This window comes from Tubulanus polymorphus, chromosome 12, assembly GCF_964204645.1.
Source record: "Tubulanus polymorphus chromosome 12, tnTubPoly1.2, whole genome shotgun sequence".
Taxonomy (NCBI): Eukaryota; Metazoa; Nemertea; class Palaeonemertea; order Tubulaniformes; family Tubulanidae; genus Tubulanus; species Tubulanus polymorphus.
Window position 1 is genome coordinate 7,628,293 of NC_134036.1, and position 16,353 is coordinate 7,644,645.

Sequence of the window (16,353 nt, forward strand, 5' to 3'; positions counted from 1 at the left end):
AGGGTTATCATTTACATTGAAATATCTATCACCTAATACACCTGAAACACCTCCTCTTATAGATTTTTCAAATAATAATTATTGATCTATATTTGTTAACAAATCCATTTTTATATCAGTAAATTTTAACCCACAGTCTCAAGTTAAACCTGGACTAGAATAAAAATGACATGGATCAATATCGAAATATTTTAGATTTACATCTCTAAACCTTTCGAATATATCGGTTAATAATAATACATCTGATTTTAAATATAAATCATAAATAATTGCCCATGATTTTCTATTTTGAAATGATTCCAAATATTCAATGTTCTATTATAGACTTCATCTTTAACATATTCATTTTTTAATTCAACATTTTATAATTAAATATCTTTTCACAATAATAACATTTATCTGCAAACTTTCTTCTTTATCTTCTTCTGTCATTATAATTTCTATATTCTTATTCAACTTTTCATTAAATCTTATTTCATATTCAATTAATAAGTCACAAAAATGATTGATAACATTTTCATTTCTGTAATCATAATATTCACTTTCAATTAGTTCTGGATAATCAGATTTTATATATAACCCGAAAGCAGCAGCTGATTGATGAATCTTTTTAATAGTATTTGTTTTTGGTGGTTCATCTGAAAAATCATTTTCATTAGAATTTAATTTCTTTCTCTTATAATATATTTCTTTTCTATCTTGATCAGTTAGTTCTTTATTTAATGATTCAAATTCTCCATATATTACAAATGGTACTTTATTTTTGTAATCATATTTTTTGAATTCTAATGTTTTATCCTTTTCATTTGGTAAAACTAATTTACAATAATCATGATTTTCACATAATTGTTTATGATTTTATAATGAACTTTCATTACTGAATCTATGTAAACATTTTCTACAAAGATATATTTTATGGTGATCATTATCTGATTTAAAAAATAAATCGATTTGTTTAATCCACATATAATGATTCTCATAATATAGTATATCTATAACATCATTTGAATCATAATCTTTTGATAGATATAAAGGTTCTAATGTATAATGTTTTATGTTGTTACCTTTTGTATTTGGCAATTTGATTAAATTAAATACATTTATCTTTATATCATTTATATCATCTCTTTCTATTTTTGGGATGTTTTTAATTATAACAGGATACTTATCCATCTTATAATTATTTTCAAATTGTTTATAATGAGTTAATCTAAAACTATGTTGTTTATAATCTTCAACTGGGTGTAAACAACTTATTATAGCCCATAGAAAACATTTATCATCTTCATTTTGTACATTTATAACAGCATTAGTTTTAAATGGTAGTTTAATATAACTCGATATAACTCAATATCTGGTTCTTTATAATATGATACATTATTTTCATCAATTGGTTTCGATTTAGTTAACTTATTATATTTTGTGTTATAAACATGTAAAGTCATAAATATTATTTCATCAAATATTAAACCAGATCCTTCAAAATATTTCTCTTCTATTTTAGTTTTTACTTCATAATAACATTTATCTAATTTATCATCTATATGTTGTTTAGATATAATATGTTGTGAATGAGAATTTATATTATATATTGGTTTATCTTCAGATTTTACGAATTTAACTTTTGATGAAATACTTATTTTAGGATATTCAACATCAGTTATTATTTTTATTATTTCTTTCATATTTTCTAAATGTTTTTTATTTTCTTCTAATGTTTTTCCTTTATGAAATTTAAACTCAATAGCTGCTGGAACAATATCACTTTTAAATGCTTCGGTTATCTCTATATCTTTTTTATTATCTAATGAATTAATATAATTTCTTACATCTTCCATGTATGGTCTTTTATTGTTTAATTTATTTTTATGCTTTTAATTGTCTTATGTTTCTTATCATTATCTTTATCAAAATAATCTTCACCTAAAATATCATTATTCTTATTTCTAATATGACTTTTAGATTTTAAATGTTCACTATAATATCTTTTATCACTGAATGATTGATTACATGCATCACATTTGTATGTTTCTTTTTCATTCTTTAATTCATCTAATTTAGTTTCTAATATATCATCTTCATATTCTAATTTCAATTTATTCTCTAAATGTGTTTTAGTTTTATTGTGTCTTGCTTTTTGGGATTTATCTATATTGATATTACATGTTGGACAGTAGTACTTATTTGCTTCCATTTTAATAACAAATTTTTTTTTTAAATTGATTTTAGAAGTTCAATGATTTATATCATGTATTATTTCAATCACACTTTACTAACACTTTTAATGTTTAAAAATCTAACTCACACAAATATGAATATTGAAATAATGTTGTAAATATATACTTTTATATTGAATAATCTGTCAATTTAAATGTTATTCATGTATATGATTATTTTAAGAGTAATAGGGGTAATGGGCTTTCAGGTTAAAGGTTGAACGGTCGAGTTCATTAAAAACAAATATTAAAAGTAATCTAAAACTATAATATATTTTCATAACCGTGTGTATTTCAGTTGAATAATAGAATAATAATTATTATTAAAATATATTTGATTATATGAATTTGTGTATTGTAAATAAATCAATTGGTCGCGGAGCGACCAATTGATTTAATACAATATGCTTTTTAAATTTAAATTATTGATATCTTAGAATAAATATTTAGTTATAATATAAAATGCACACGGTTATGAAAATATATTATCGTTTTAAATTACTTTTAATGTTTTGTTTTTTAATGAGCTCGACCGTTCGACCTTTGGCTTGAAAGCCCATTACCTATATTACTTATATGCTACCGTACATTGTCTGTACCAAGGCTTTGCAAGCCAAGAAGGGAACATTCTTTTTATATATCGAAATGTAAAGAATCAATGTATTTTGCGTGTGGACGTGATGTCCCCTCGGCATCAAGAACGATGAATTTTGTATTATAAGAAAATATATATATATTTAATAATTCGTACTACATTCCAATCAAACTTCGAATCTTGCGTTTATTTGATTCGCCGGCACTGGAAGGAAGGACGAGGATTTCTGTTGTTTTCCTGCTGCATCTCACCCATTTAGTTTTACGTGAGGATCATCCCCCTATTGACCGTCGCTACCGATAACACTTATGCATACGACTAGTTTGACAGATCTGGCATGAGTCGCAATTAGCTCCTGAGATGACGGGGGACAGCTATGTGCGAGAGGGCACTTGGAATGGGGGTAGCCATATCCGTCGAGTAATCAACACTGCGAGTTTCGTCCGAGGAAAGCCCCTAAAGCGGATTACTCCGAGGAGAGCGGGTTGGGGGGTCTGTATTGGCCACACAGATTAAGGCTACGTTGAGTAGGGAGGCGACTGTTTGGAGGAGAGCGTACTGCTTAAGCGCCCTTTTTAGCGACATTTTTCAATAGAGGAACAGATTCTACATATTTTATATCATTTACTTTCCTGGGGAAGACAAGAGTCTCCTTGCCGTATTCACTACCCGAGTGCGGTCGACCCAGGCGGACCCGTGTAGCGAGCGCCCTGGCACAGCAGAGTGACTACGACTACGCTACCTATGGACAACAGCAGTCACTACCTGAATTACTATTTTATATGTTTACACTACAACCGCTACAGTACGGTATGTTTTCTGTAAATAAAATACACAATTTTTGTTACTCTATATATGTATATTACTGTTTCTCTGCTGATTCTTTATTCATTGACAATCACGTCATTTGATTATGATAAATAGGAAATGTAAATCTATAGAAAAGTTCATATACGACGGTTAAACACAGTAACGACACTGTGGTTCATTCAACAACCATAAAAGCCCACTCGATCTAACCCATAACAGTGGGCTACCAATATATTATCACTGTATAGTCGTGAAACTTAAATTGACGATTGATATTCCTCGCAACGAACGGAGCGGCGTGCAGCGTCTATTGATCACTTGAAAATCCACAGCCACTAATCAAAAACAGTTCAAAATCGGATCATTAAACTATTTTATTTACCCGCAGTTTTATTGAATCATTTCAGAAAAACATTTGACAATTGAGTTACAAATATGAGTAAAGCATTTGATAAGGCTCAACATAAGCAATTACTGAACAGGCTATTAGGAAACAGTATCAATGATAGGTCGCCCAAATGGCACAGCAGTTATCTCTGAACGGAAACTTGTAACCGAAATCAACGGAACGTCTCATCTTGGAATGAGACGGTCTAACTAGTGGAGTCACGCAAGGTAGTATCCTAAGTCGTCTTCTGTTTAATGTCCTGACAAATGACATATACAGTAATCCAAAATATACCAGACCGAGTAAATTTCCAAAACAACCTTAACACTTAATGTTCCCACAAAACCCCGGGCGACAAAACCAAAATTATGAATTGTCACGGGCGACAAAACAAAATAATGAATTGTCGCGGGCGATGAAACCAAAATAATGAATTGTCGCGGGCGATAAAACCACAATTATGAATTGTCGCGGGCGTTAAAACCAAAATATTGAATTGTTGCGGGCGATAAAACCAAAATAATGAATTGTCGCGGACGACAAAAACAAACTATTGAATTGTTGCTTGCGACAAAACCAAAATAATGAATTGTCGCGGGCGACAAAACCAAACTAGGGGTCCAGGGACACCATGCTCACTTGGGCAGTGGTTTCAAATGCTCAACAATCTAACAATTTCAATACATAACGCCCTCTAGTGACCATATACAAAAACCAATGACCTTGAAACCCACCACAATCATAGAACATGTGAGCAGCTATGATTTTGTAATTGATTGTGATAACAAAATATGCCTCGTTACCAATTTAATATGGATATACTAAGTTATTCTACTATTCAACGCCCCCTGGTGACCATATGCAAAACCCAATGACCTTAAAACTCACCACAATCGTAGTACATGTCATGAAATACAACTTTGCAATTGATCATAGTAAAAAATACGGTTCCTGAACTTCGCTGAAAAAGCTGAATCACTGAAACGCTGAAACGCTGAAATAAAAACGCTGAAATTTCAGGGAATTTCCGAAAAACGCCGAAATTTCAGGGAATTCCCAAAAAACGCTGAAATCGTGCTAGGTACCTACAATACACGTTTTGAAATATTTTCCGGGCCGGTGTCCGCTGCCGAGTCCTGAACCGTGTTTTAGTCTCTACCTTCGGTTACAGAGACATGCATGGACAGTATGTGTGGAGTATACTTCTAGAGGGCCACTTGTTGGACAAATTAATTCGCTTGAAATCCGGATTTTTAATGCATACAGGCAGCATAATGAGGAAAACCCATTCACAAACCGTGCAAGCCAACTTAAACACTATGCTCAATATTCCCTGCAAGACGCAAAATATCTTATTTGAACGTTCATGTATAAAACATGCAGCAACTTTTCTTTTGTCAACACGTTGATGGGCGACGGACTATGTCACTATGGTATTCTCTGAAGGAGGTAAATTAAATTTGACAGCTAGTTATATAAATGATGCAGCTTTTGGACAAAAGGGATCTAACTAAATTTCTTTTTAATTCACTGTGGAATGGAATGGAATGGATTGACGCCAATGGCATGCAGTAGGCCCCTACGTATGGGTCATACTGATTAGCGTCAACCAATTAATCTAAATCGGGCTAACCATTCAACAAATGTGAATAATTTATTTGCTGTGGCGTGATAATAATTAGTTTTTTTGAAGAAATGACATACCAACTGTTAGAAAAATGTACCGATTCTTATTTTTAGACTACTACTGAATCTATAAAAGGAGGAGTCATAGACAAAGTTGATTTGCTTAGCTGGTGACACTTCTTGTCAAGTACATCATCTCAAGTACTGGGTGTTTTGTAAGTTTAATTTCAGTATTTATTTACTAAGTGCTGTTCTCTCGGACCTCAGTGCTTTCAAACTAGGCCCACCCCATAGGCTATATAGTCCAGGGTGCATTAGCCACTATTCTTTTATATCCGACTAAAATGCACCTTTTTCTATTTTTAGATTCAGGCTTAGAATGTGCAAATTTTTTGAGATACTGAGAAATCAGATGGCACCAGTAAACTTCAACTGCGAAATTTGCAGCAGGATAGCTGAACGACACAATTTTTAAAAATAAAATGGCTATTCGAATGCTATTTCAATAATAACTTGATTCAACCTGAGAGAAATAAGTCAATTGCGGATGTTCAGTACACCCACTTTTCTTCCCTGTTTCCTGGTACCAAATTTTTAGTCTTAAGCTAAGCGATATTCTAAGGTATACTAGTGGATTTCATTAGAATATGAAGCAATGGAACCAGAATTCTAGCCAGAGTTAAGCGAACTATTGATTCTGATATAATGTAAGAACTGATTTCCTTTGTATACTCTTGCAGAATGTGTTGTTTTATTTCAAGCTGTTAAATAATATAGTTAGACAAATGTCCAATTATTGGATCTTTCTTGTTGACTCGTTTAATTTTGTGAGTTAAGAGTTCCAGTCAATCCACAATGTGCAGTGCCTAGCCTTCATCTACACTAAAGCCAAGCCTGTGTATGGGAAAAAAATATCGTTCGACTCCTATAGGCCAGACACATCAAAGCATGCAATACATTGCAGATAGTAGTCTCCGACAAGTCGAAAGAGAAAGTGAACCAGGTTTTACCCCGTACCCTACCCGGGAACAAAGACACTTAAAGATTCCTTCCTCCTTGTAGAAATTGTAGAAATATGGCACCCAATTGTAGCAATGCTAAGTACAGTATACTATGACGGTTGAACCTTTCTTAACGAATTTCAATGACACCGAAAATAGAATCAAAGTAATCATTAGTTCCATGCTAGCACTTAATTTGGGTTATCAGGTTCAGCCTAACTGTACTTTCATTCAGCTACTACTTGTATGAGACTTGGCAATGATAAGTTGCAAGAAATCACCAAACATAAGAAAAAATATTGTGAATTAATATTACTGTGATTAAGAATTTATTCAAATGAAGTGATAACTTCATTGTTAGATCGTACCGGTATATGCACATAAAACTATGGCAAAAAACACATCTAACAATCCACGCAATCCGCAATCGATCAAGTCGATCATGACGACGACCTTAAGGCATGTCTCTGTAACCGAAGGTAGAGCATAAAACACGGTTCAGGACTCGTCAGCGGACACCGGCCCGGAAAAAATTTCAAAACGTGTATTGTCGGTACCTAGCACGATTTCAGCGTTTTTCGGGAATTCCCTGAAATTTCGGCGTTTTTCGGAAATTCCCTGAAATTTCAGCGTTTTTATTTCAGCGTTTCAGCTTTTCAGTGTTTCAGCTTTTTCAGCGAAGTTCAGGAACCGTAAAAAATATGCCTAGGTACCAATCTAATAAGGAAATACTAAGCCATTCTACTATTCAGCGCCCTCTGGTGACTATATGGAATAACTAATGTCCTCAAAAACTCACCACAATCATAGACGATGTCATGAACTACAACTTTGCAATGGATCATGGTAACAAACTATGCCTAGGTACCAATCTAATAAGGAAAAACTAAGCTTTTCTACTATTCAACGCCCCCTGGTGACTATATGGAATAACTAATGTCCTTAAAAACTCACCACAATCATAGACGATGTCATGAACTACAACTTTGCCATTGATCATGGTAACAAAATATGCCTTGGTACAAATATAATATAGCGATACTAAGTTATTGTATTATTCAACGTCCCCTGATGGCCACACACAAAAACCAATGACCTTGAAACTCACCAAAATCATACAACACGTTATGGGCTACAACTTTCCAATTGAATATAGTAACACAATATGCTTAGGTATCAATTAATTTTTCCCACCTACGAATGAGTACTGATGACACCAAGATGGCCGCCAATTGCGTCATAATTGGCTGATCAAAAATACCTGTCCCAGGTATAAAACATCCCTCTCTAAAGAATATCCATCAGCAATTGCAATGAGAAATGGCAAACCAATAGGAAGCTACAGGACCTTGAATTCTGGCCAAAATTGACATTTTGGGCACTAAAAAGGTCATAGGACGGCCATCTTGAGTCAGATCACCCAATTTTCTTATGCTGATGGGCCTTTGGTAGATTCAAATATAAACGAAAGATCAAGGTAATTGATCAAAGCGTCTTCAAAATTTTCTTCGGGTGACAAAACCAAAATAATGAATTGTCGCGGGCGATAAAACCAAAATAATGAATTGTCTCGTGCGACAAAACCAAAATAATGAATTGTCGAGGGCAATAAAACCAAAATAATGAATTATCGCGGGCGATAAAACCAAAATATTGAATTGTCGCGGACGATAAAACCAAAATAATGAATTGTCGCGGGCGTCAAAACCAAAAGAAGAATTGTCGCGGGCGACAAAACCAAAATAATGAATTGTCGCTGGAGATAAAACCAAAGTAATGAATTGTCGTGGGCGATAAAACCAAAATATTGAATTGTCGCAGGCGACAAAACCAAACTAATGAATTGTCGCGGGCGACAAAACCAAAATAATGAATTGTCGCTGGAGATAAAACCAAAGTAATGAATTGTCGTGGGCGACAAAACCACAATATTGAATTGTCGCGGGCGACAAAACCAGACTAATGAATTGTCGCAGGCGACAAAACCAAAAAAACAATTGTCGGGGCGACAAAACCAAAATAATAAATTGTCGCGGGCAATAAAACCAAAATAATGAATTGTCGCAGGTGACAAAACCAAAATGGTGAATTGTCGCGGGCGACAAAACCAAAATATTGAATTGTCGCGGGCAAAAAAACCACACAAAAAAAATTGTCGCGGGCGACTAAAACAAAATATAAACCAAAATAATGAATTGTCGCGGGCGACAAAACCAAAAAGAAAAATTTCTCGACTCATCAACAACGGTAACTGCCACCACAAAAATGATGTAGGCATAACTTCTCGTAAATGTGATGATTCCTACAGCTTTCAAGGGCCAACAAACTACTATATATCTGTCAATAGCTATTAGTAGTGTTATTAGATCACTGATACACGAAAACAAAAGTCGAATGTGTTGAGTGTATGAATACACGCGCTTCATAACTTGGTTTATTTCGGCTGTCATATCCAGTATGAGTGTGTGATTGTGGAGCCGATATTGAAAGTCGAATACCATAGAAGACAAACAAATACACGTATCCACAATAGCCAATAATCTCAAATAAAATATACTGGTATTGTTAGGACGTTCTTTGCTGAGAATTATAAAAGACAGTAAATTTCCTCCGAAGCCAAAGATGGCAATGCTGACTATAACATACGTCGTGATCTGTAGATACAGATTTACGTGAAACGGTTTGTAACCAGCGTGATGAATAAACTTACACCGCGAATTCGGTTTAAACCTTGCATTATCAGTGGTAGTCGTCAGGTCTGATCCATTGAGAATTTCGGCGCCAGCAACCGATACATTTTCTAAAGCCGTCATTTCAGTTCGCACACAACGCACGGTCGCTAGTTGGTAATAACAGCGAGACAACTGGTGTATACTCCAAATTTGTAAATCTTACAACCATTACAATCTTACATCCATAGTTTAGAATCTCACATAAATGATTTCACAACACATCTAACCACCACGCTGCAGAAAGTCAAATGCGCGCCAATTCCGATTACTTAATATTGAAATATATGTACTGCAGTTATTGACTTCAAAATAAATATCATATTTCTCGGATATCGTTTTGCCCAAGAATAGCTTAGATAACCAATTACGCGGTTGAAATCAGGGCATTAGTGGGGGAAATAGAATGAAAATCGAACTCATCGCGTGGTATGCTATATACGTTCTATAAACGCAGTTAGAATATTATAGCATTAGATCCTGTGAAAGTATACATGAAAATTCAAGATTCATTTGAGTCGTTGAAGTTAACAATAAAAGCGTAATTGTTTATTACTTATGAATAGAATCGCCACCTGGGGACAAAAAAGTAAAATAAACCTTCTTAAACCAGCTATGGCTGAAGACCCGTTATTGCTGCTTTATAGCTTCATCTTAAGGGAACTTGATTGCAACACCTCGCATAAAGCCGCGATCACACGAGCATTTTTGGCCCGTACAAGATTGGCCCGGAACAAGTGTTCACACGGGTGCCAAATGGGTCCGAGCCTGTCGGACCAGGCCCGAGCAACATTTTAGCACCAGACAAATGATTGCGTTTGAATTGCAACTGGCCCGGAAATGATCCACTTTGCTTTGTTTAGGCATTGTTTAGTATCGAGTGAATGGTTTGCGTGTGTACGCGCTCTCTAATTAGCCAAATTTGGCCCGACCCTGATCCGTGCCAATTTGGCCCGGGCCAAAACGTGTCCGTGTCATCGCGGCTTAAGTCTCAATAACGAGGGGGGATATTGATGAACTGTGTCAGCTTCGATTTAGTATGAAATGCAAATACAATACAACAATAGCCTACTAGCGATTCCATTAAGGCCAATTCAAATAAATAGAAATAAATACAAATAAATAGAATTAGATAAAAATTACACCACGTGCTAAACCTATTCAGAATAGGTTAGGCACGTGGTGTAATTTTTATCTAATTGTAGAATTTCTACAAACAAGAGCCCCAAGGGGCACTATGGCTAGCCTGGCAGCTTTTCATAAAATGGCAAATGATGATGCATTTTGTGGGTTAAATTTGTCAAAATACACTCCCAGATCAGAGTCAATATCTAATAATTTACACAATACAATCGTAGATTACAAAAGTAGCCCAGACAGCGAATGGATCTGGCCGGAACAAATACCTCAGATAAATCTTTTCCCTTGGTCTTATATATTTTAATGCGGAATAGTATTACATTATTTGAAATTTGCTCAATAAAACAAAATTGAATTGGATTTGATGTTTTTATTTGTTTAATAAAGTAAAATTGAATTGGATTTGATATTTTTTTAGCACATGGCTAATTTGCATATCAAGACTATCCGATTTAAGAAAAAGCTATTTTTGCACAAAGGTCAATGATATTTTCCGTAGTGCTAAAAAAAATAATCCTCCCAAAAACCAAATCAACTAATGCTTTCACAGAAATCGATCCTGAAATACAATTTTAGATCTTAAAATATAACCCGGAAGTAAAACGGTAGACGATACCGCGGGTTCACGTGAACACCTGCTGATTTCTGTTGCTTAGCCAATCATAGATGAGTCTTTGCTTTCTGATTGGCGTTTCAAAACATATTTGCGATCCGACATTCGCGAAGAAGCTCCTATAAATTTTAACGAGGCCCTCTTCAAAATTCAGTTACGTAGAGTTTGGAGAATGGATAATGCTTTAATGAACGATTTGCTCAGTTGCACAGTAAAAAAGCCTTTGCTCTGGAAACCATGTCATTTTATTCGCTCCATTTGTATAGTAATAGGCTCAGCATAAGGCTGGCCTAAAAAATACAGCTGACCTCCCACAATGACGACACTTATAATTGAGATGATCGTCAAATTAAGGTGGAAATACTACAGGTAACAGTGTATACGAAGTATGAATCTTGGATGGTATTATTTGGTATCTTATTGTAATCTCGATCAAGTTCGTTATGTTTTGTTTACTGAATGTTTTTCATCAAGCACTATAGTAAGATGAAACGTGAATTCGAAGGAAAGGAAAATTAATTCGTATTTGTGTTTGTGTGTGATGTGATGGGAAAATAAACAATAAATGAAAAGGAAACCATCGATTTGTTGAAGATGAATTTAGAGTGTGCGTAGTAATTTATGGAGGTGTAGGAATGTAATTTACAGAATATCACAATGCACAGTACACATTGAATACCGGTTCTATGTGTGCAAAGTGAACAAATCCTTGAAATCAATAGTAATTTTTGACTGAATTTCTATAGCGGATTTTCAGACAGAAATACTCACGGATTTCTCGTCCCAGTAAAAGATGTGAACATTTACTACTTAGTTACGAACATGGAACTGAGTGCAAATGTCCAATAGGAAATCTCTCTGTTCCGGCAAGTCTGTTAACAGCGACGTTATAGAAGTTGAAAATATTGCAAAATGTTACATGCGAGTTCGTGCTTGTTTCGTGCGGATTACATAAACTATACGCGTATCCCTGGCCTAGAGGTAAAACTTGATGCAGTAGTACTCTGACGACATTATCGTTTCAATAGAAAACTTGGATATGACAAAATTTATCGTAATTTGGTATGCACTAATAAGGACTATGCATAGCCAACCATTGAATAGCTTACAAATGTATCCAAAATATAAAATTTCTCAAAATCCCGTCTAAACTTGATTGGGAAATTTAAATAATCATCGAACAGTACCCGGTTATTACTTAATCTCCAAGTTTTATTGGTAAAAATCTTGGATGATATTTGACAAAAGAAACACGAATGCAGGGCCGTATCTAACATTATAATTTTTGAAAAAGGGGCTGTTCTATTGGATGATAACAAAAATGTTTGTAAAGAGGGCACTTTTCAAAAAATGCCGCTTGTCTCAGCTATTAACGGCCTGGGTACCACGCTGTGCACAGATGAGGGTTATAGCATGCGCGTTTTGTGCCTCCTAGATAGAAGAATCAATTGAACGTAAACTAGTTTCAAAACCAATTTCAATAACGTAATAGGTTTGACTATCAATTACTTTTTCCTCTTCCGCTACCAGCATCATCTCCATTGTAACCACCTTTACAATGTCCGTTGCTTTGACGAAATCGTCGTGAATCTGCAAAAATTACGGTACATCATTTCAATCTCGTAGACGCGCCCATGTAACGTCTCAAACAGTGACCAATTTGATTTAAGGGAAAACGTGGACACAGAATACAGCGATTCAAAATAGTTTTAGTAACTTGCGCGCAGCTTCTTCGGAGTACGCATCCGAAGCAACCACAAACATTACGAGAGCAAACAAGAGGAGCTTTTTAGAAAACATATGAAAGTTAGAAAAACACCTTAACTCGATTTCGATGGTCTCGTTCAATGGTGAGTTGCGAAGGTTTTACGAATAACACTTTTTTCTTCGCTAAAAAAGAAGAACTCTGAAAGGTCATTGTACCACACGATTAGGGGCCTATAGAATTCAGAATTCCAAGAATTACGGTTATAAAATGGACACAACACAACAATACTATTGAAAACTGCGATAATAAAAACTTCGAAAAGGAACTGAATCCTCGCTTATTATCATTTCTTGTGTGTTGCATCTGATATGGATAGGTTGACCATACCGTGGATATGGAGGGTAATAATGCTGAAACACACCAGCATAGGCGTGATCTGAGTGTATAATGAACGAGTTTGAACAAACAGATGATGATGAAGTTCGCAAAATCATCATGAGCGCTCCAAACAAATCGTGCGCACTTGATCCACTTCCGACTTGGTTATTCGAAAACGTTGTGGATTGTGTATTGCCAGCTGTGACTTACATTGTGAATTTGTCAATGGCTAGTGGATCTGTACCTGATTCCATGAAGGTAGCAATTGTAACACCAATTCTCAAGTAGTCATCTCTGGATCCTGAGTCTCTCCAGAACTATCGCCCAGTTAGTAATCTCTCATTTGTGTCTAAGGTTCTCGAGAGAGTTGTAGCCAGTCGACTGCGTGAGTACATGGATCGTAACCATCTTCACGATGTCTTGCAATCAGCCTATAAATCAAGGCATAGCACAGAGACAGCTTTGCTCAAGGTGCAAGATGACATTCGTACCCTCATCGATCAGGGTTCAATGTGATACTGATACTACTCGATCTTAGTGCGGCATTTGATACGGTAGATCACACTGTGTTACTCTCTCCCATCAAACATTACCTAGGCATCGATGGAAGAATACAATGGTTCAAGTCGTACCTCACCCACAGGACATTGAATGTTACTGTTAACGGCCACGCCTCTGATTCATACGAGTTAAAGTGTGGGGTACCACAAGGCTCAGTGTTGGGCCCCTTACTCTTTCTTATCTATGTGCTTCCTCTGGGTGAACTGATAAAATCATTTGATATTGATAGACACGGATTTGCAGATGACAACCAAGTGTACAAGGCAATTAAATCCATTCATGATCCATCACGTGTAAATCAACAACTGTCAAATGTTGAGAAGTGTTTGGTCGCGGTGTATAAATGGTATACCGACAATTTCCTCAAAGCAAATGCTGGAAAGACTGAGGTATTTCTCTTAGGTACATCGCAGCGTCTCAATATTACCGACATTGAACCTCTCATGGTCGCGGGTGTTTGTGTCCCTGTTTCAAAGTCGCCGATCTGCAATATCGGTGTTATGTTCGATCATGAAATGTCTTTGAGTGCACATGTGAAATCGGTTTTGAAAAGCGGATATTTTCACATTCGTAACATTGGATTAGCTAGAAAGAATCTGAATAGAAATGCTACCAAGGCACTTGTCCAAGCTCTTGTCTTGTCTAGGCTGGACTACTGTAATAGCCTTCTGGCTTGAATAACCAGTGACTTGTGTGGAAACTTACAGAAATTACAAAACTGTGCAGCACGATTAGTTTTGCGCACCCCAAAACGAGAGCATATAACTCCGGCGCACATGCAGTTACACTGGCTACCAGTAAAAGCAAGAATTGACTTCAAAACACTACTGTTAGTATTCAAAGCTCTTACCGGAATAGCACCGGCTTATATTGCTGATCTAATCACTGGCGAACACTTCGATCATCTTACCAATTCAAAATGTCAGGACCATCATTCAGCTCATCTACATTTGGCGGCAGAGCCTTCTCATCCCACGCACCTATTTTCTGGAATCAGTTCATCGACTCAAGAGAATATACAGTTCAAATCTCACATCAAAACAAAACTATTCAGCTAATACTATTCCCTGGAGCGCAATTGAACTTTGTTTTTTAACATGGAAAGCTGCGCTATACAAATCCATATTTATTATTATTATTATCTATGAAATATATCATTCTACGTCTTGATGGCCCGTCTTATCTTGCCTATAGAACATTTATTCTAGATCTGATTTTAATGTCTTTGAACTGAAACTAGCTCGTATCGAAATGAATCCGCTTTGGTGTCAGGAGTGAGCTGATTGTAAGGCGCCTGAATCAGGAGTCAACTGAATATAAGACGCTGATGTCGATGTTGATGTCGATGATGGAGAAAACAAAGACGACGACGGCGATGATGAATGATGATTTCGACTGAGCTGGGCAACATCAGTGCAAATTCTGCAAATTTTACTTACTAGAATCATTGATTCACTCAAACATCATCTAACGTTTAATACTTATATCACTAAAACATTATAGAAAGGTCGAGTCACAGGGGTAACTAAGTAAATCACTGTAACCGAGTGGGTCACACCCCTGGTTTGAAAATTACAAAACGACGCTTACCTTTGACTTCCAAGACTTGTTACTCCGAATGCGTCCCTGGAGTCTGCTTAGGCATCCGAAAGAACGTTATCCCCAAACATATGTTTCCCATAAATAAAACCTTTATTACAAAATATTGTAAAGCCTTTTTTATTTCATCTGGCAATAACGTAAGTTGTGGCTTTGATACCTATAACAGTGAGCCTGACAAGTGGGAAATTGACGTGTTCTGATATCATTATCAGTCAGGGCAGTTATTGCCTATTGCATAATCGACCCAGCAGATGTTACTAGAGACCAACTGAATTAAGTAAACGCGAATAAACTAACTCTGAAATATAGTATTTAAGAAATCTACTCGATAATTCAGTTGCATGTCAACAGCGTGCACTTCGAGATGTTTATAAAGGTCGATTGAGAATGTTTAATCGGTTAAACAGGACTTTATCTAGTTGTGGAATAGAAATTTACGAATTAAGTCGTCAATGACATTTGAAAGAAAAAATCTTAACAAATCCGTGAAAATGTTTTTCCGCTCTTCAATTCGTAAGCTATATTTTCTAGGTTATCAACCTGATGACTACGGACGTGTATAATTCAAGAATGAACTCGTGTCTTGTCCGGTCTGATTGATGTGTGTGTTCTCAATTTGTTCACTACCAAATTCCTAGTCACCAGCATCACTGTCAGCATCATATACGAGCTGCTGAACCGTTTCATCCAGCCAAATTGTTTTTTCCTGGCTGTTGCCATCTTGGATTTTATGCAGATTGCAGCACCGGCTGATACTGATAGATATGCCCTTCTAGAAGGGTTAAGTGATACTGTATCACATACGTTACGGGTATGCTAGCTTGCCAATTTGTACCGTATGACATACGGTAGTGGTATTGTAAGGGTTGAAATACGTTTTCATTTACCTCCTAAATGAATACTGTTTTTCCTCCGCCCTATACCATAGAAGTGGTTGGAGTGTAATGAATGTTCGTATTCGTATTAAAAGTATTGAGAGCAATCTG

The 16,353-nt window shown here is 35.7% G+C and overlaps 1 protein-coding gene across 1 annotated transcript in view; it reads right to left on the minus strand.

Moving 5' to 3' along the window:
* The window catches only part of LOC141914242 (uncharacterized), a 142,405-nt gene extending 127,027 nt beyond the window's left edge, over window positions 1-15,378 (minus strand). Inside the window, exon 1 of the mRNA XM_074805510.1 lies at window positions 15,356-15,378. The gene's annotated coding sequence lies outside the window, so the exon portion shown is untranslated. The remainder of the gene's footprint in view (window positions 1-15,355) is intronic.
* Window positions 15,379-16,353: the final 975 nt, after the last annotated feature.